Source organism: Nicotiana tabacum, chromosome 23 (genome assembly GCF_000715075.1).
Source record: "Nicotiana tabacum cultivar K326 chromosome 23, ASM71507v2, whole genome shotgun sequence".
Classification (NCBI taxonomy): Eukaryota; Viridiplantae; Streptophyta; class Magnoliopsida; order Solanales; family Solanaceae; genus Nicotiana; species Nicotiana tabacum.
The window spans coordinates 93,596,052-93,617,096 of NC_134102.1; the positions used below are offsets into that span (position 1 = coordinate 93,596,052).

The window sequence follows — 21,045 nt, forward strand, 5'->3', positions numbered from 1 at the left end:
TATGAAGCCATCAAACATGATATGAAACCATTCTTTTACCAAAGCACACAGCAATATAAACAGATTCCATATTCACATGTTGACATTGTGAAAAATATAGAACTTTTATCTTACGTTTTAATAACAAAATAAATTTTTATCTTAAAAAAAACTAAATATAGTATCTGACTAAGACAAATAAACTTGCACTAAAGAATACAATCAGTTTGTCAAAATCGGATATAAAATTCTTTGACTCAATAATTTAATTCATTAAATCTATTTAACAGTAAGTACATTGCCAATACCAACTAATTGAAAAACGCAGAGACCATGATTTGAATTTAATATCCAGAAGAGTAAAATAAATGTATTGAATACCTTGACCAAACATACTAGATTTACCAACTGATTCTTAAAATATTTTGTCAACTTACTAAACTTGTTTGATAAAAGTCTTTTGATTAATACACTGGCTTATCAAAATAATTTGACCAATTTATTAAAATTAATTAATATTATCAACCCCAAATTGGATTTACTAATTCAAAATAAAACCGAACTTTACAAACTATATAAACTTAACTAATTAAGAATAACATGTTAACTCTCACTGTATCTTACCTCCAAATTCATGAATTAGTATAAAAGTATTTTTAACATATTAAATATTACATACAAAGAGGAATAACAATTTTAGCCACTTTTCTCTATCTTACCAGAGAAAAGAAAAGATAAAAAAAAAAATAATTCTAACAAAAACTTACAAACGAATTAAAGGACATTTTCAGACTTTAAGAAGACATAGATCTCGTATATTATGTTTAAACTATACAGAGGAGATTGAGTGTTACCTTTTGTAATATTTCACAACAAAGAAAATATTTACAATCTGCTGAGTTGAACCCGCGAACTTAAAACCACGAAGGATACTTCGATTTTCGACTCCGAACCTACTAAGTCCACCAAACAGTTTATCACAAAGTAATTTTTACTCTAAAAGAACAATGCTAGTTTTTCTTAGTTGCTGATTTGTTCTCTATTTGATTGCCTCTTTTCACGTTGCTCTCAATCTCGTTTTCCTTTCTTCTCCATTTTTATTTTTTTTCCCAATTTCGTTGCCTCCTCCTTTATTTGTGAAGTGCATGGAATTTTTATAGTGCTTAAAAAATCAGTGCTTGTGAAGTGGTGTAAGATAGTGTACATATTGAGGTGTGGATCGTGTGTGTGCATGAAAGAATTAGGGACATAGGGGTTGGGACGTAAGGATTGTTGCATGTGTAGGTAGTGATTAGTTTTATTATATAGGAATTAATATTTTGATTTATTTTTTTTCTTCTTCTTTTTTTTTTTAAAAGATAAAATAACATATAAAAGATAAGAAAATTTACTAACTAATATTTAGACTAAGAAAGATACGCAAACTAAATATATACACTTTATTTAAATGAAGCCAAAAATATACTAAAGCTAACTTATTTATTATAGTTCTGATTAAAAGAAACCAAATATTTTTTGTAGATTTTTTTTCTCTTTATGAATAGAAATAAAATTTGTTCTATAAGTATGTGAATATTTTTATAATTTTTAATCAAATAAAATCTATTTAGAGTAAGATAAAGGTTTAAAACATCAAGATTAGACCTAAAAAAATATTTATACTAAAATAGTATAGAATTTGGGTGTGGTTAAAAATTAGTTGTTCACAATGGTGGCAATGATCAGTTCCTTCAACGTGTTGAGTTATACATGTAATTTGTGGCGGTACGTGCGAGGTTTAACGGCCGTCGTAATTGATTTTATTTGGAAGCATTCGAGTATTATGGCATGTTATGTGTAGTTGGATCACAGAAGAATTATGGTGGTTTAGACCACCACTCGAGGTTTGTATTTTCTGTGGTTATGGGAATTCAGTCACGTGTTGCAATGGTTCTCCTGAAATGAGTTAAGTGAAAAGTTTCTATATGATGAAGTGTGTACCCTATTGGTGGTTTGGGAGTTATGATAAAATTCTCTTACTCTTGCGTATTGGTATGTTAGGTGCAGTGAGCGGCACAGGAATTGGAAGTTGAGGATCAAGGTTGCAGTTGATGTCGACAAGAATGTCACGAGCTCGGATAAGCGGGGAGGAATTCAGATGTTTAGAGTAAGCTGGTAGTGTCCTTAGCATCACCTGAGATCGGCGTCCTATGTAAGAGGCTTTGTGTACTGATTTGCGACTTCTTGATTTGCTTTACAACATTAGTGTGACCGATGGTATGGATGTGCAGACTTGTTACCTGGTGCGGAGGGTCGTGGGAGTGTATCCCACTGGAAATTGCATAAGTGTGACATGTAGTCACCTGATTGATTAAAGGTTGGAACCACATATGGAGATTTGGTACTATCACTAATGTGAGAATTTATGCCTGAAGGGCGCTCGGTTCATTTGGTTGTGGAACGTGGAAGTTTGTTCCGGATTTGACGACTATTCTTATGAGTCGTGAATAGGTCATTGTGAGTCCTTGAGAGGCTATTTAGCCAAGCATGGTATGATCAGAATCGGCTTGAGGTCCGTGGATGGATCTAAATGTGAATGTGGGCTCTATATCAGGCCGGACGTGCTCATCTCAGCATAGCGTTATTTTCGTAAGGGTCTTTGGGCCTTGGATGTTATTTATGTTGTCAACTATTCCGTGTAATCTATATTATACCAAGTGGGTTGTGAGGTGGTTTGATTATTCGCACTCGTATTGAGATCCCGTATGGTTTGTGATATTATGTGAGCAGGATAACTCTCGAGATGCAGGTCATATATCGCACCTTAGTGGTGCTTGAGTTTTGTAGCGCGTGACGCTACCCGTCTCCCCAGGATTTGTATTATGCACTTGGGCGTGTTTATGGTTGATATTTGGGCATTCCGCGGCTCAATGTGTGTTTTCATTAGATTGTCATGTGTGGATCGAGTGGCACGCCGCCACGGGTATATGATTGGATCGGATGGCACGCCGCCACAGATATGTTGTTTGGATCGGGTGGAACGCCATCACAAGTATCATGGTTGGATCGGGTTGCACGCCGCAATAGTGTGTTATTGAGTACAGTTTCCCATATCTATTATTTCATGTTTTGCTTCTCAATTCCTGAGGAAGGTTCATAACATCTTTTCGGTTGTTTAATTAGTTAAGTGGGTTGAGTAGTTCTTTCCAGAGTTCGTTTTTCCTTATGTATCACAGTCGAGTTTGTAGCTTGTTGGCATATGGTGGCATCATACGAGATTTTTGGCAGTGTCTGAGGTGGCTTATTGCATGAGTAGCTTGTACTGGGTGAGACGAAATTATTAGACTTGGGATTAGTGCAATCAGATTTATATGAAGCATATTAAAGAGTAAATATTATTATTTAGTCGATAATGAGGTAATCGTTCTTGTCGAGAGGAGAGACTCCATAAATTGTGATTCGGTAGGTGGTTAGGAGTTCTACACATCTTCTATATCGTGGCAGTATTGCGAGAGTTAAAGCAAGGCTTAATTGATCATGAGGTACACCACAGGCTTCGGGTCAGTGGAAATTTTAGCTGTTGTGCCTTGGAAATATTGCCCTAGGCAAATGAGTTACGCGGTGCATGGTAAGAATTCAGTAAGGGTATACAATCATGTGTTGGTACATCATGTAGTGATGGATATGGTTGTCGTATGTTGGAAACATACCTGCTAGAAATTTCAGATGTTGGAATTTAGCTCTAAGGCTTATTTGACTAGATAAAAGGGAGGATTTTCGGGTTTGCTCGAGCAAATATGCTCAACTGGGTTGTGGTAGCACGGGTGGGTGCACGAGGTGTTACACAATGATTTTGGGCAACTCCAGAGCAGTTCTGAGCACGTTCGCGGACAAACATATGTTTAAGTGTGAGAGAATGTAATGACCCGACCGGTAATTTTGAGCTCTAGCGCGTCATTCAGCAGTTTGAGACCCTGAGCAGCTTCACTTCAGGTATTATGACTTGTACATATGGTCGGAATTGAATTTCGGGAAGTTCAGAGTTAGTTTGGGAAGAAAATTCTGATTTCGGAAGCTTTAAGTTGGAAGAATTGACTAAGGTTTGATTTGTGAATAAACGACCTCGGAATCGGGATTGGAAGGTTCCAACAGGTTCGTATGATGATTTAGGACTTAAGCGTATGCCCGAAATGGGTTTTGGATGACCCGGGAGCGTTTCAGCGCCTATTATGGAAGTTGGCATTTTTGGAAGAATTTCCTAAATTTGGTTTGAAGTGCATTTCAATGATATTGATGTCCATTTGGGATTTTGAGTCTAGGAATAGCTCCATATGATGATTCTGGTATTGGGAGCGCGATTGGAAGTGGATTTGGAAGTCCGTAGGTCATTTCGGGGTCATTTGGCAAAAAAATGGAAATTTGGAGGTTTTTGGAAAGTTTGACCTGGAGTGGACTTCTTGATATCGGGGTCGGATTCCGATTTCGGAAGTTGGAGTAGGTCCATAATATTAATTATGACTTGTGTGTAAAATTTGAGGCCAATCGGACGTGATTTGATAGGTTTCGGCATCGATTGTAGAAGTTTGGAATTTCAAAGTTCATTAGTTTGAATTAGAGGGTGATTCGTAGTTTCGATGTTATTGGGCGTGATTTAAGGCCTCGACTAAGTTCGTAATGTGTTTTGGAACGTGTTGGTATATTTGGTTGAGGTCCCGAGGGCCTCAGGTGGATTCCGGACGGTAAGCAGATCAAGTTTGGACTTGGGAAGAACAACTGAAGCTTCCAGCTTCTGGTGTAAGCGCACCTGCGCAGAGGTAGTCGCAGGTGCGAGCTATGAGCCACAGAAGCGAAAGAGTGAGGGCAGGCCATCCACCGCAGGTGCGGAAGTTTGGGCGCACCTGCGTGACCCCAGGTGTGAGGGCAGTAGTCGCAGAAGCGGCCCCTTTTGTCCGTAGATGCAGAGCTTGGCCAGGTAAGGGAAATGCGCACCTGCGAGGGTTTTGTCGCAGGTAAGGGACCGCAGGTGCGAAAATTGCATGGTAGAGAGTTCTTTTAAAAGACGAGATTTGGCCATTTTCCTCCACTTTTCATTTGGTTGGGCGATATTTGGAGCTCTTGGAAGGGAGATTTTCGTCATCTATGTCAAGGTAAGTGATTCCCATCTATTGCAAGTTAAATACTTGGATTATATATGCATTTAAACTTGAAAATTTGTAGAAATTTGGGATTTTGGTAGAAAATCTAGAAATTGATATTTTTGGATTTTTGACCGCGAATTTGGGCATGAAATTGAGAATAAATTATATATTTGAGCTCGTAATGCTATGGGTAGTATTTATCTTCAAAAATTTTCGAAATTCAGGCACGTGGGCCTGAGGGTGATTTTTATCGACTTTTCGAGCGGAGTTGAAAATTTTTATAAATTGATAAATTATGAATATTAAAGTATATTTGATTGGGCTGCATCTTATTTGACTAGTTTTGGATCGGCGGGCATCAGTTTGAGGTGTTAGAGAGGCTTTGGAGCCGGTTATGGAATTTCGGAGCGAGGTAAGTCTCATGTCTAATTCTGTGAGGGTAAAATTACCTCTAGGTGTTGTATATGGATGTGTGCTACTTGTTGTGGGGACTACGTACGCGCGAGGTGACGAGAGCCCGTGCGTAGCTACATTCATGTTATTGTACGGGTAGACTTAAGTTCACATCATGCTATAGCTGTATTATATGAGCAGTCTCTCCTATTAAATTCCTCTGTTTTATATTACTACTTGAGACTAGACTTGTTATTGTAGAGACTTCATGAGTTCACGATTAGTCACAGAATAACTTTACTCCTCCTACGACATGTTTCCGTGATATAATGAAGTGTATATATATATATATATATATATATATATATATATATATATATATATATATATTCATTGAAAGGTTTTTGTTAAAGAAATTATAACTCACACGTTTATTCGTGAGTGGGGTCAAGGACCTGTCAAAGATTTTTACTCTTATGGGATCAGGCCGTTCGCCCCGGCAGGAATTTGTATTTCACTTCTTATGGGATCAGGCCATTCGCCTCAACAGGATTTATGTACCACACTCTCATGAAAGAGGGTCGTTCGCCTCAACAGGTTAAATAGATGCATCTATGGTTCGCGTCGTTCGACCCTCGGCAGTGCACAATTTTATTATTATGTTGGATCGGGTTGTACGCCTCGACATTTCTTATATCATATCCTCATGGAATCGTGCGTAATATTTGGGCAAGAAGCCAGAGTATCTATAAGTTTTCCCGATTTAGGTTATGAAAATCTATCTGATGAGATCCATTATATTCATATATATGCTCCGGTTAAGGAGGAAAATTTCCAAATGGAGAGCTCGAGTTCCTCATAAAGATGGGTATTCGTACCACATAATCTATACTTGTTTATCTCATTTATTTATGCTGCTTCATATATACTTACCTCTTTACTGTACATGAAATTATTGGACCACTAGTAAGTGTAGATGTCGACCCATCGACACTACTTCTCTAGGGTTAGGCTAGATACTTACTGGAAACACGTTGCTTACGTACTCATACTATACCTGCTGTACATTTTTGTGCAGGTACATATGTGACTAGTGGCCTTGTGAGAGAAGAGGCGTGTATGCATATGGGGACTTACGTGGGCTGCATTCCACATTACGACCCGCAGCCAACAGAGTCTTATTTAGAGTATTTCTATTTTCTTGTCCAATTTGTATTCCGGACAGCTGTTGTATTTTATTTTATATTCCTAGTTAATGCTCATGCACTTGTAACACCGGATTTTGGGGTGATGATGGATTGTTCTGTATTGAATTTGTTAAAAATATTATCATTTACTCTGTAAATTTCATCTTATACTGTTTAATGGAAGGAAAATATGATTTCAAAAAATAATAAAATGAGAACCTAATTAAGTAATTATTGTTAGCTTGCCTAACAGTGGTGTCCGGTGCCATCACGACCTTTATGGGTTTTGGGTCGTGACAATAATGGTCCACAACATACAGATCGACAACGAGGGAGCTAACACAAGTCGAATAATTCCAAATAAGGACAAGTCAACTAAAATATAGGATATCTAACTTCTTTTAAGGTTGGATAATTAGGAAAGAGATACAACAAATTCAACTAAGAAGAAGAAGCGAAAAGATAACCATAACCTCAATTAAGGCTAAACAATTACAGAAGAGATAGTAATAATTTCAATTAAAGATAAGCAGTTAGTGAAAGGATAACATGGTAATAGAAAGGTAACAATTTCAGTTAAGGCACATATGAATCAAATAAGCAATAAGAGTAAATCATGAAGCAATTAATTCTAATTAATCAGGTAGAGGTGAAACTAGTAATTAAGAAGCATAATCATAACAAGAACAACTGCATATTCAGTGAATACAAGGGCCTAAGAACCCTAAAAGGTCAATTTTCCACAAATAAGTCCGAGCACGTACTCGTCACCTCGCGTACACGGACTACAATTAGCATAGAAGACTCAAATCCTAAGGGGTAGTTCCCCCACACAAAGTTAGGCAAGATACTTACCTCAAAGAAGATAGACTGATACTCAAAAATGAACTTCTCGAGTGAAATGGCCTCCGGACGGCTCAAATCTAACCAAAATAACTTCAAAGCACAACTAAAACTCATAAGAAACTATTTCGGATCATAAAGCTTCAATCTTTATAAAAATCTAAAAATCGACCCAAGAGTCGACCCCCGAGCCCGCACCTCGAAACCCGATAAATTTTACAAAACCTAAATACCCATTCCGATACGAGTTCAACCATACTAAAATTATCAATTTTTGATACCAATTCGTCCCTCAAATCATGATTTTTCATTTTGAAAGTTTTCTTCAAAAATCCCCATTTTCCTCAACTCAAAACACAAATTAAATGATAAAAATAAAGATAAAATCATGGAATATAGTAAATTCTAGGTGAAGAACACTTACCCAATCGATTTGGTTGAAAAACTCACAAAGAATCGCTCAAAACCGAGCTCTACAAATCAAGATATGATAAAAAATGGCCTAACCCTCGATTTGGAAGATATATTCTGCTGCCCAGGTGTTTATGCATTGTAATGCGGAAGAACAACCGCGTTCGCGAAGAAGAAAAAATGAGGGCTGCCAAGAAGACCCTTCGCGAACTCGAGTAAAGGGACGCGAACATGAAGAACAAGGGACATGAACCTATGCGAACGCGTAAGGAGACACGCGAACGCGAAGTGTATATGATCACCAGTGCCAAGGGCCTGGTTCCTACTACGCGAACTCGAGAAGGCAGTTGCGAACACGAAGAAGGGAAAGGCAGAACTTCGTGAGCGCGATGAATGCGAACGCGAAGAAGAAATATTTCATCCTCTAAAGTAACACTATGCGAACGCGAACGCGATGTAGGAAACCAGATGACAGAAAACAACAGTCCAAATATAGAAGGAAATGGCCCGTAGCCCATCTGAAACTCACCCGAGGTCCCAGGGACCCCGTCTAAACATACCAACAAGTTCCATAACCAAACACAACTCGCTCAAGGTCTCAAATCACATCAAACGACGCTAAAACTACAAATCGCACCATGAATTGAACTTATGAACTTTCAAATCTTCCAACTTCTAAAACTCGCGCCGAACCTTATCAAATCGACCCGGAATGATGTCAAATTTTGCAGCCAAGTCCCAAATGACATAACAGATCTGTTCCAACTCTCGGAATCGCATTTCGTCCCCGATATCACCAAAGTCAACTCTTGGTCAAACCTCTCAACCTTCAAAACTTCAACTTTTCCAACTTTCACGGAAATGCTCCAAATTACCCTACGGACCACCAAATCCAAATCTTGACGCACGCCTAAGTCCAAAATTACCATACGAAGTTGTTGAAATCATCCAAAACCCATTCCGGAGCCGTTTACACAAAAGTCAAATTCCGGTCAACTTTTACAACTTAAGCTTCCAAAACTAGAATCCTTCTTCCGATTTGACTCCGAATCATTCGGTAACTGAACTCGACCACGCACGCAAGTCAATACACATAATACGAAGCTGCTCAAGACCTTATGCCACCGAACGATACTTAAATTCTCAAAACGACCGGCCGAGTCGTTACATCCTCTCCCTCTTAAACAAACCTTCGTCCTCGAACATGCCAAGAATCGCCTCGAAGCCGTCAAATCACTGAATGCACACATCCAACATATACCCGCGGGTGACCCCACGTCACCCCAATCCATATAAGCCTGACGACACCATCTCAACTGTAATTTATCCCTTCCACAAACATTAATAAGCCTTAGAGTCAATATTTCCACCATCCGCTCGTCTTCAAATGACCCGATTCTAAATCCACACCCAGTATCAGTCTCAAGTAGATATAACCACTTATGCTTATACCCATACAGTACAACCACACAACATGACACGTCACACATAGGCCCATAATAATAGTTCTGATCACAATAGCTACCCGCAATCAAATCCAGCACCGACAATTAGCCTCATATCCGTTAGAACCCTGTTTCAAACTTCCACAATGCTGACAATGATGCAAGAAACATGAAGACCTCATAACTATACGCCCGGACCAACAAGTCACAACTAACACCACAGGGCACACACCCCGCAAGCTAAAACTCAAGAAGCACAAAACGAAAATGACTGAATATGTAAAGAGAAACACATAAGAGAAATATCAAACAAGCCCGAGAGGCACAACTCTCTATGAGTACCATCCTACAAATCAAATTACAAGGAAAAATCAAAGTACATGAACAAATCACAAGGATCTTATCCTGATATAGCTTCCACTGCGGCACACAGCCCGGCTCAAACATATCAAATCACATGGAATCACGAGGGTCTCACCCTCAACTCTAAATCACAATCAAATACACATCATACCAATTGAAACCTTCCACTAACTCAATTCTGCCAATAAAATCACAACAGTTACTGAACTCTCACCCCGGTAGAGTATCTAAATCACAACTTGTAACCAAATTACTCAGGAATCACATCAAAACCTACCATAATGGACAATAGGAATCCATTTCTAGTCTCATAACTCTCAATAATGAATAAAAACAACGATAGACACGACTACCACTCATAAAATCTCCCAACAGGGTAAACACATAAACAGAATACTAAGTCATGAACTCACCCATAGGTGGAGCAACAAATAGGGGAAATCGCCCCGATAAGCAGAACCGAAACAAAATACGAATGTTGCCCCTTTGTAACAAATTAAAAGAATACCTGTATGACATCATCTGGCACAGCGGCCTCAAGCCTACTATATGAAACACATCAACGGGCCGGGCCTCCCTCTCTTGGGCGCCCTCTACTCACCTGAGTACCCCGCTGTGACACATCTGTCCAGAATCTGGTACAATCTCTCACCATGTGGCTGGTATCTCCACACTCAAAGAAACTTCTCTGATGACATGGCTGTAGAAACAGTGCGGTACGGGTACTCTGAAACCCATGAGTACCTGAAACACCGTGCGAAGCCTGAAGTGCAAACTGAACTGGCTGGCCCACAAAACCTTTACCATGCCGTACCCTGTCTCCAAAATAAGGACCAATAGATCTCTCCGGTCTACGAGGCCTCCTCGCCTACCTATCCTCTCTCTCCTGACCTCGCATGTCCTCTCTTTCCTGGTCCCACATGCCCTCCACTCGGCGAGTGATCCTTACCACCTACTGAAACGATGCATCCGACTTCAACTCCCAAGCCATGCTGAACTGAATATCATGCCTGAGCCCCTTAATGAATCTACGGACACGCTCTCTAACTGTAGCGACCAGAGTAGGTGCATGTCTGGCCAAATCACTGAATCTAACGGCATACTCTGACACTGACATAGTGCCCTGGTGCAGCTTCTTAAACTCTGCGCGCCATGCATCTCTAAGGGACTGAAGTGCAAACTCTCTCAGGAACATCTCTGAAAACTAAACCCTTATAAGTGAGCTGACTCGGCCGGGCTACCCAACTCATACGCTCGCCACCACTGATAAGACGCTCCCCTGAGCTGGAACGTAACAAAAACAACCCTGCTTGTCTCTACAATACCCATAGTACAAAGAATGCGGTGACACTCATTCAGGAAACCCTAGACATCATCTGTCACCAATCCACTGAAGGTGGGAGGGTGGTACTTCTTGCACCTCTCAAGTCTAAGTTGTTCTTCCTCAGATGCTGCTGCCCTAACCACGGGTTGAACTGGAACCACAGGCTGTGTCACCATGACACCTGGAACCTGACCAACATGAACTCGCTGCTCTAGAGTGTGGGCGGCAGGAGTCTGAGCTCCTCCCCTGGTCTGTGAAGTAGCTGGTGCAACCGGAATCAACCCTGCCTGAGCCAATGTACCAAGCAAGCTCAGGAACTGTGCTAAGGTCTCTTGAAGTCCGGGGGTAACAACAGGCATATCCGGTACCTGCCCCCCAACTGGAACTACTAACGGCTCCTCAACTGCTACTCTAGTAGGTTCCCTAGCTGAGGCACATGCTCCTCGTCAGCCTCTGCCTCTGCCCCTAGCGATATATGCTCCGGGGGTAACAACATCAGTAACTGCAGCTCATGTCCTCACCATCTGTGAGAGAATGGAATGATAAAAGCTCAAACTTCGAGATCAATGAACTCGCACGATAGGAATGAAGGAAGTGAAACTGTCCTAATAGTTCTGTAGCCTCTCGAAGATAAGTACAGACGTCTTTGTACCGATCCTCAAGACTCTACTAAACTCGCTTATGACTCATAGCAACTATGAACCTAGAGCTCTGATACCAACTTGTCACGACTCAATTTTTTCCTCCGTTGGGTGTCGTGATGGCACCTAGTCTTAGGGACTAGGTAAGCCTAACATTAGCCAAATAACAACAATAATTAAATAACATCTAACAATTTATGAAATAGAAAGCGCTATAAAATTTATAATTCCCAAAATCGGTAGTACAAGTCATAAGCTCTACAGAGTTTGCTACAATTTTCTAATTACAACTGTTTGAAATAAAGTAAACAGTGTGAATACAAATTAGAAGCTGACTCCGAAGCCTACGAACACAACATCAGGTTTACCTTGAGTCTCCACAGCAACAATCCGCATAGCTAACTAATGATCAACTGACTTCGAAATACCTGGATCTGCACAAAAATATAGAGAAGTGTAGTATGAGTACACCATGGCGGTACCCAACAAGTATCAAGACTAACCTCTGTGGAGTAGTGACGAGGTACAGTCAAGATACCTACTGGACTAAATGACCTGAACAAGTATAAGTATATGAATAATAGAGTATGATATCTACATAAAGACTACGCGAAATGGCAAATAATACGGTAATTTCAGTAAGAAAGGAAAACGACAACTATCAACGGAATACCGTAATAATGACATAGTAGATGTACGGAAACACGGTCTAAATTCGGTGATCACAAATAAATGAAAGGCAAATAACAATTCAACAAAATGACCGCTTTCACACCGAGTTTTAGCCAATAAACTTCACGAGGTACCGAACCTCAGAATATTCACAACTCACGAGTCCCAATTCCTGAACCCTAACACTTAGCATCTTGTGCTCTCATTATAATTTATAACCGCACTGACGACTCACGTGCCAAATAGAGTCACATAGAAGGCAAGTAAACAAGGGTGTGTATCTATACTCAACAATATCAAGAAAACCTCTTAACCGATAAGAGTGCTTAACTACGTGTATGCTTGTGCAAGTGTCCTAACATATTTCACGCCAGCTAGTAAGTATAGGAAAAGAAATGGACAGCACGTAAAATATTTTCCCACAACTTTCCACAAGATAAATCTCACACAGGTAAGTGTACCATTACACAAATATCAACAACAAGAATGTCCTCAGACCATCACAAGTTATCACAAATCAATCCCTGACACATCCCACCTTGTCTCGCCACGTGTGCAATGGTAAATTGAATGCCCTCCTTGTCTCTTCACACGTGCATAATAATGTTCTCACCTTGTCTCGCCACATGTGCATAATAATGTTCCCATCTTGTCTCTCCACATGTGCAAATATCAATATTAACAATAGCACGACAGAAACCTCATGCAACCCAATATCACTCGCACGGTAGAAACCTCGTGCATCACAATAACAACAACCGCACGACAAAAACCTCGTGCATCACAATGACAACCGCACGGCAAAAACGGAGATTCCAGAACTCAGAGATTCCAGAACTTAAAGAAACGGAGGAACTAATTCACAAGGAGTAGTCACAATCAGGAATGCTAGTCATAATAAGAACAGCTCAACAAGAAAGGAAATACTGTGTAACAACAGTCCACAACATACAGTTCGACAACGAGGGAGCTAACACAAGTCGAATAATTCCAAATAAGGACAAGTCAACTAAAATATAGGATATCTAACTTCTTTTAAGGTTGGGCAATTAGGAAAGAGATACAACAAATTCAGCTAAGAAGAAGCAGCGGAAAGATAACCATAACCTCAATTAAGGCTAAATAATTACATAAGAGATAGTAATAATTTCAATTAAAGATAAGCAGTTAGGGAAAGGATAACATGGTAATAGAAAGGTAACAATTTCAGTTAAGGCACATATGAATCAAATAAGTAATAAGAGTAAATCATGAAGCAATTAATTCTAATTAAGCAGGTAGAGGTAAAACTAGTAATTAAGAAGCGTAATCATAACAAGAACAACTGCATATTCAGTGAATACAAGGGCGTAAGAACCCTAAAAGGCCAATTTTTCACAAATAAGTTCGAGCATGTACTCGTCACCTCGCGTACACGTACTACAATTAGCATAGAAGACTCAAATCCTAAGGGGTACTTCCCCCACACGAAGTTAGGCAAGATACTTACCTCGTCACCTCGCGTACCATTGCTTGAAGCAGCCTACTAGCAGAAAGAAGTACCTCTTGTTGGTCAGAAGCTAGACTTCCACCCACCATTTGCCTAGAGAAGTGGGCTTGCAACAGAGCCTTAGTCTTGACATGAGGATCTGTATATTTGGGATTTTCAAAAGAGAAGCACTGATGATTAATTAACCTTCGTAGCAACTCCTCTTCACCGGGTCTTATTGGCAGCTCTTCATACTCCGATGCTAAAGCCAAAATTTCAAGCAAGCCCTTTGCCTTCGTTTTGGTGGTCAAAGAAGAGCTAAAACGCTCTACAATTTTGTAACTGATGTAATAATATGATGCAATCATGCCAAGATTCAGGGGCGAAAGCGAAAAGTCATCTTCCATAGTAACACATTTGCTTGACTCCAAGTCACTGATAGTATTCTCGACAAACTCTGAGAGGTGATCCGAAAGATGCCTGTGACTAACTCCCTGCAGATTATAGTAGTTTGGATTCTGAGTGAGCCTTCTGTATATAAATGTCCATGTAAGGTAATCTACAGCTTCCTGCTTGTTCTGAATAACTCCAGCAGCCACCTCGGCGTTGAAATTTTCGTGGAAATAGTGCAGCAAATGGCTCTCAACTGGAAATGCTTCATACAAGAACTTCTTGTAGTAGTCTTTGCATGGTGCATGGCAGATGATGACACACTTCCCCGAGCTATCTACAAGAGGTCGACTAGCACGACCCATCACCTGCAATAAATCACTTACTGGATAATCATTGTCAACATTTTTCTTACCATCATGGCACTGAGTTCCCATAACCACCAGCAGATGGGCAGAGAGGGGAACTCCCCAACACATTGTACTGCTCATTACACATACTTGAATCTATCCAGTTTCAAACAATATCTTCACTATATCCTGATCTGTGCTAGATAAGCCTTCATGCAAATAGCCCACACCATACTTAAGTGTCTCTTTTAGCATAGGCTCGTTGATCCTCTCCATAAAAGGCTCCAGCTCTATTCCAGATTGCAGCAAAAACACAGGCACTTCTTTGCTGTCCATGCTTGAGTAAGCCATTAGATCCACCGCAGTGAGGTGTGCATGCTTCCTCGTGGGAACATACACTATTCCTGGTTTTCCTTTTCTTGCATGTTGTACTATTGCAGTGTACGTGGGTTTTGTCATGGCTTGCATCCTATCTTCAAAGTTAGAAATATCAACACCCTTAATATGTATTTTCAGTGACACAGGCCTGACACTAGGAGGAAAGTTAAAAAGTCCATGAGATGTAGCCCCAATCCATTCCCCCATATCCTTGCCATTAGCCAGGGAAGTTGACAAAGCAACGATGCGAATCTTGTTATCAAGCTGGTTTGAGATATATCGCATCCGAGATACAATCACCTCCAGCACCGGACCGCCTTGGCCACCAATCAGGTGCAGTTCGTCAACAATGAAAAGGACTTACTTTCTGAACATGCTTTCGCTGTTTCCAGCGACTAGATAAAGCATCCCATTTCTCAGGCGTGCTGATAATTAATTGACCCTTCTCTAACAGTTTCAAATCAGTCTCCGTTTCACCAGTTAATTCAACCACTCTCATTCCAAGAGAGTCTCTAAATTTCTTCTTCCAATTACTATACCGCTCCTTAGCAAGAGCCCCAAAGGGAGCTATATACACTGCACGTAAGATACTATCAGGTCTTTTCTGATGATTCCTTAATATGGCAAATTCGGCACAAATGGTCTTCCCACTACCAGTTGGAGCTGCGACCAAGACGTTGTCATCTGAGTTGTATAACACTGTAAACACCTGAGTCTGAACTGGATTGAAATGCTTAAAATCTTGATAGAGTGATTTATAAGCTGGATTTCTCAATGCGGTAACTGACAGAGGTTGCAAGTCTAGTAACTCGGTGGGAGGAGGATACTTCTCTGGTAAAATCAGGTGTCGAAAAGAAACTGATAAAACAGTCTCGGACCCTAGCCATCTATCAGACACAACACGGATGAAGTATTGAGGAGGCAATGGTTCATAAATTGGGACTATGGAGTTCAAAGTATGGTCCTTATCAATATACTGTTTCTTCAGCATGAAATATTCATAATGAAGAATATTGTCCCGATCATTATCTTCCACAATAACCCAAAAAGGTTCTACATAACCATGGACAATATCCTCCCACTGAAAATCTAGTGTAATAGTCAATTCTACATACAGGACCGAGCGTGTAATTGGTTGAACATGTGCTGCAAGGTTGAGCTTCGGGAACTAATGAATGCACTTGTGAAGATCTGTTTGCTTCTTTGGGAAACAGATAAGCTCCCCCAACTATTGTGATGAAAGATCATAATACAGCTCCCAAGCCAAATCTTTCTTCTCCAATCTCATCAAGATTTCATTTGGAATGCCATGGAATTGGAGAAGTGGTGTCTGCATGCTCCACATCCTCTTACTTATCATCTTGCACCATTTCAAAGGCTTTTCGTAACATAGCCCATCCTCTTTTCAGAACTATCTCAAAAAGGGCTCGCATCAGACATGTAACACTCTGAGTTATATAAGCCATGTCCGATGACAAAGACAACCCTTCAAGCTTCAGCTGCGAAATATATGCCTGCAGTAGAGCATTCATCTTGGCACAGGGATCCTCAAGACTCTCTTTGATCGGAATGGGAACATGATCCAGAAGCTTTGCCAATTCCATTTTCTCATCTTATCTTACTATTACATATTTGAACTCCTCACTGAGAGTGAAGAGTCTACAAAGCTCACTATTATCCATTGTCGGTTTTAAGTGCTCATTGTATGTGGAAATTGTCCCATGAGTTACGTAGTAATAGCTAGCAATGTGACCCAAATCAGTCGCCTGGAAATATCCACTTTTTGTATCATACTTAATCAAGTTGTTCTTGTCCAGTAATGTAGCTGCAGAATGAACTAAGTCAGCACACCTTTCCTCCAAATCACCAGCAGTTTTGAGAGCATCAGCAGCGAGACCATAAAGAGTGGGATTTTGTACCATGCGAAAATAAAAGTAAGTATAGCGGAGCCAGTTGCATGCCTCTTTGGCATTCTGCACTGTCCCGAGGACAATCTCTGCGTTCAACTGAACATGCAACTTAGATATAAACTGACTTTCAATAGGAAGCTATTGATTCATTAAAGAAAGATAATATTGCAGTTCGCTGTGTCCAGTTATTATGATTCCTTCACCATTAGTGTCATATTGAGGCCTTCCTGCTCGGCCAAGCATCTGCATAACATCAAGGGGACTGAGTTCAGTCCAGGCTGCCTTTTTAGGATTGTATATTGTGGTGCCTTTTATGATGACAGTATGTGCAGGTAAATTGACACCCCAAGCTAAGGTGGTCGTTGAAACCAAAACTTGCACATGGCCATCAACAAAAAGTTCCTCCATAAGTTGATGATCGGTCCTAACTAACCCCGCATGATGAATTGCGAAACCATATGGTAAAAGATCTTTGAGATCATTGCTCTTAACAAGCTCTGTTTGAGAATGAAGAATTTCCTGAGTTACACTATCCTCCTTCAAAAACTTACCAAGTGTGCCATTAGCACATGCAGTATCTCGTATTGCACGAGCTGTTCTAGCTGTTTCCTTCCTTGAGTGGACAAAAATAAGCACTTGATGCTTTCTAGCCACATTGATTACCTTCTCACAGCAAACATCATTCATCAGATGGAACCTCTGCAACCGATTCTTAACAGCAATTCCAATATACTGTTGAGCCAATGGGACAGGTCTATAACTATTGTCAAAATGGAAGAAGCCTTTCTTTAGATCAACTCTCAAAAACTCGGCCACATCCTCACAATTTGGAAGAGTCGCTGATAACCCAACCAGATAGATATGCTCTATCATGATCTGCTTTGTTTGATAGTTCTTGTAATTATACTTTCCAAAACAGGACCTCTGTTGTCATGCAGAAGATGTATCTCATCAGTTATAACAAGTTTAACAAGCTGCGTATATGTGCGATTACCCGACTTTCTGGTTATGATATCCCATTTCTCCGGGGTTGTCACAATAATTTGAGTTTCTTCAATCTCTTGACGAGTTAGTGTTTGATCTCCACTCAATTCCTTAACACTGACACCATAATGATCCAAACGCCTGGAGAGATTGCCAACTACTTCAGCAACAAGTGCTTTCATGGGTGCCACATAGACAATCTTATAATTGTTATGGTTGAAAGATCCATTATCTTCATTACGGTTCAATCCAATTTGCTGAAGTATAGTAAGCATAGCTACATTAGTCTTTCCAGCTCCAGTGGGAGCACACAGTAAGATATTGTCAGGGGAAAATAGGGCAGTTTCGTATACCTTACTCTGCACCCTATTCAATTGGAACATCCCACTGAAAGCTGGTTGTGCCCACTCCGGAAGGGAGGAGATTTTCACGAGCTCTTTGTCAGGAGCTAATGGCTTTGGCTTCAATGCTGGCACATGAACTTCCTCATAACCCTTCTTATGATTTCTATAAGATCCCACCGGAAGCTCACACTTTTTATGTGCTATCATCAGATCACTCTGTGGGAAGGCAAGGCTGTCAAGATCGAGCAACTGACGCTCGCCCATCAACCAACCATTATCAACATCTTGAACATCTGCTCCACCAGTCTCATCTTTATAATTGAGACGCCTAGCTTCTTCCCTAATGCTTTTCTCCAAATTCTTCTCTCTCTCCTTTGCAGTTGCCCCATTAGTAGCATGAAACTGCTCCAATATTGCAGCATGATCTGGCCCCAAACCCAACATCTCTTGTTGAATTTTCTTCCTCTTTTCTTGGTCTTCAACCCTTGCAAGACGAGTACACCACACTACCTTTATCCGGTTTCTCAGAAGATACTTAATGAGACTGAACTTGTCAAACTGCAGATGCACCAGCAGCTTGGTTTCCACGTCACGGTCATCACCACTTTCAGCAAGAATTATAAGAACCTCTTCAGCAAGCTTTTGACACTGTTGCGGATCAATCTTCTGCTCATGATAAGCTTGAGATATCTTTCTTTTAAGCCAATAAGCATCTATATACTGAACATCCAAAGCCATTCCCTCATTGGCTTCCTGCAATATATCAATGCCATTGCCCATCTGCATAGTGCTAGCAGTACCATTAGCTTCCTCTTTTTCATCATCTGGCACCAAATCAAGATCACTTTCTTCTTCTTCGTTCTCCTCAAAATCAACTGCTACACAAACATCATCATCATCATAAGTAGGAGGTTCATCACCTTGATAATCAGTGATGAGTTTGCCAAATGAAACAAACTGATCAAATACCTGGTCTGATATGGGAGCACTCAACAACTTCTGAATTTCTAGCTTTTTCTTGTCAGGGTTGTTGAAGTTAACACTATCATTCTTTAGCACAACTAAGATCTCATCAGTTACCGCAATGACAATGTTGAGGGGCTGTCCTCCACATAAAAGGTGCTGAATTATAGAGAGCATGGCTTCATAAGCAGCCCTAGTTTCCTTTTGTTTTTGGCTGGTAATCTCCTCCTCCTCCTCCTTCCAAAGTAAGAACACTTTCTTCATGAATCCTCCGTCTCTTCTCAGAGGGATCAGAGGCAAGTGGACGTTCTCGTTCCTTCTTCTGAATTTTCTCAGGAGGCTTACACCTGTAAACGCGATCCCCAAAAGTTTTGGGGTCAATTCTTCCAGACAGAGACTTTGCTTCACCAGAGGTCGAATATGTTGCATGTGAATATGTTGCCATCTTCAATCAGAAATCAAAACACCTAAAATCACTGCAAACAAGGACGTTGTTACGTTAATTACTACAACGCTAAAATAACCAAAGAAAGTACCCACAAAAATTGTACCAAAAAACTTCAATTGCAGGTAAAGCAAACTACAAAGAACAAAAGGGGTTGAATGAGTTTTAGTAATAGACAGTTTATAATGCTACAAAATCCTATTTATACACGGATTTGATTAATTAACAACTACCAAATCCTAATCAATTTAGGATTATTAACCTTGGTTTGATTCCAACAACCCTAAACGATTCGGGATTTTTCTGATTTTGGATTGAAACGTTAAAGCAAAGGCATAGCAGTGTCGGTGTTACACATTCGGTAAGAGATCAGTCGAAAGGGAATTAGTTAAACAAAAAAAAAACGAGTCCATGACTTTCTATTTGAATTCTTTTTTATTTGTTTTCATAATTGGCATGAGTGAGAATATTTGGCTGGCCATAGTGGCAAATCACTCACGTATAATTGAAAACGTCTATTCAGTTCAGTTACTAATAATTGGTGTTATAAACGATTGAATTCTTTAAATTCCCGCATTATGAAGTTGAATCAATTATATTATGTTTCACAAAATCGCTTAACAATGAGTAATCGCTATGCTATTATATAGCATAGGTCCGCCTCTAGAAATAAGTAGAAGAAAAAGAGATAAAAATCTTGAGCAGTGATGTGAGCGGAGCATATTACTTAACATGGGGTGAGGCATAAACTCCAAGACATGGGGCATAAGTCCCATGGTCTTTAAATTTTTAATTTATAATCTAATAAAATATTATAATAACCATAAAAATATAAATTACATTAAAAGTTTAAATAAAATTTAAAAAGATTAAAAAACCCATAGAAACTAAAATATCTAGTAGGAGTATTATTTCATAAATATAAACAATTCAATAGTGTAAAAGTTATTACTCCCTCCATTTCAAATTAGATGTGGTACTTTCCTTTTTAGTTTGTTCCAAAATAAATAACACATTTCTAAATTTGGAAATAATTCAACTTTAAACTCTTAATTTTACCCATTTTACCCTTAATGAGAAGCTTTTATAACTACACAAATGTCATGGCCCCACAAAGCTTTTACCCCTAAAACTTTTAAGACCACAAGTTTCAAAAGTCTTCTTCTTTTTAAACTCCGTGTCGAGTCAAATTACTCATCTAAATTGAAACGGAGAGAGTATGAAATAAAAATCAACTATAAAGTGTTATCTTTCAAACAACTAAGAATTTATGATTTCTTAAAAAATATTATATATCAAACTACACAATTTATATCTCTCTAAAAGTTAACATGTAATTAATAAATCTCACCAGTACCGTAATTTAAATTATTAATCCTTATGCGTAAATAAAAAATTACTTCTTAAATAGAAAATAATAAGAATTTAATAATTTTGA

The 21,045-nt window shown here is 39.6% G+C and overlaps 1 pseudogene; it reads right to left on the minus strand.

Moving 5' to 3' along the window:
* The window catches only part of LOC107783118 (DExH-box ATP-dependent RNA helicase DExH12-like), a 35,462-nt pseudogene extending 15,849 nt beyond the window's left edge, over nt 1-19,613 (minus strand).
* Nucleotides 19,614-21,045: the final 1,432 nt, after the last annotated feature.